A 1,843-nucleotide genomic window follows, 5' to 3' on the forward strand; every position below is an offset into this window, starting at 1 on the left:
TTTGTTCCCAACACCCTGCCAATCTTCTTCCTATCCCAGGTCAGTTAACCCACCTGCATTCGAACCCGAGACTTGTCCCTGGCCGTGTAAGCGCCCCAAGCGTCCTCTAGGATGCTAGGACAAAAGCAGCCCTGAGCCTCTTCCTCCTTGTTCCCAATGCCCTGCTGGTCTTCTTCTCCTCCAAGCTAGAACCCTCACACACACCAGGTTCCCGTGGGGGCATGGCCTCTTTGGAAATGGGCATGGCTTCTGCAGAAGTGGCGTGGTCTAATTTTGTTTACTGACACCAAAAAATCTAGTGGAACATCTCGGTTTCCATACCTACACACCAACATGAAGAAACAACTCAAATCCCCATCACGTGGGGACAAAGATGAAAAGAGTCCACAAGCCCCAGTTGGTGCTACTCACCTAAAGGAACTCTCTGAGATAGAATTCAGATATGAAGTCATGAAAATGTTCAATGAACTCAATGAAACAGTCAGACAGATATCCAGTAACATGACAGAAAAAAATTAACAAATTATGGGAATAAATGAGAGCAGAAATGTCACAAATAAAAGACTCTGTAGATGAAATAAAAAACACAATCAATAGGGTTAAATCCCTCTCAGGGGATGCTGCTTCTGGGTACAATCCCATGGGTGTGTTTCTCCTCTCCTTTTCCAACAAACATATAAGCATTCATAATATTAATCATTTTGTATGGACACAGAAGAGATGCATTAAGCTTATAGAATTGCTCTCCTTGGGTCATCTCTATCCCAAACTACAGTACTCAAACCAGATTAGTCTTTCCTATCCCTAGCAGGGTCCTAGTCTCGTTGTTACTTTTGGATCATGAAAGCATTTGTCATGATCAAGCTCTTAACTTACAGTTAAGAACTGTGGCGCTTTGACCAGGCCCATCTTGATGCCAGGGTAGCACATAGCTTACTGCTTGCCCTGGTTCCATCCAGTCCCTTGTTGGGACCCTGCTTTGGGGGTGCTAGAAAGTGAGGGCAACTGAGGCTTAAGTTGAGAAAGCAGATGCGCAGGAATGAATAATATTCGAAGCCAATTAAATCCCATGTTACAGAAGCATAATTTTGTCTTATTGTATCTATACAAAAGGACATAGCTTTAAAGTAAACTATTAAAAGACATAAGGAGAGGAGAAAGGCAATATTAACTTACAATATAAGTTCAGTGTCCTAGAGAGATCTGACCTACAAGTTAACAGAAACTGATTAGGGGAATAAGCTGATTAACTGTTTGAGGAAGAGAACATAGAGAAGTAGTTACAAATAAAAGAATGGGAGTAACTCGGGAGCACTGGGATGGGTGTGACCCGATAAACCTAAGCTACCTGAGGAAGAACAAAACAGTGTTATCCTACAGTGCTGCAATGAACATACAGGAACAGATGTCATTTCTACTGTGCTTTCTTGCACAAAGTGGGTAATTGTTGATAACACATCTCCTTGGTTTCCACTTTTTACCATCTTGATGAATACATCCAGAAGCCTGCTCCTATCTTGTCACCAAACAGAGCATGTAGTTTACCTGCTCACAAATTTGAGAACAAATTTTCATTCCTAGGCACTCTCCTCACCTATGTATCCCTCTTAATAGCTACTCTCATTTGAAAGAATAAACAGTTTCTAGATTATTCTGTATTTCAAATCTAATATTCAAGATAAAATTCTGAGAAAAAAATGTGTTTTCTCTTTATCTTGGCTATTAACAATGCCCCCAAAGAAAGTACAGACTTGCTGTCTATGTATTTTAAAAACCTTGGTGCTATGTGGCTGGATCTCTACTTAACATTAGAGGTTGGGGGATGGGTCATAGATAGCTAAGT

The sequence above is a fragment of the Sorex fumeus genome, unplaced genomic scaffold, assembly GCF_029834395.1.
Source record: "Sorex fumeus unplaced genomic scaffold, SorFum_2.1 ptg000098l, whole genome shotgun sequence".
NCBI classification, from domain to species: domain Eukaryota; kingdom Metazoa; phylum Chordata; class Mammalia; order Eulipotyphla; family Soricidae; genus Sorex; species Sorex fumeus.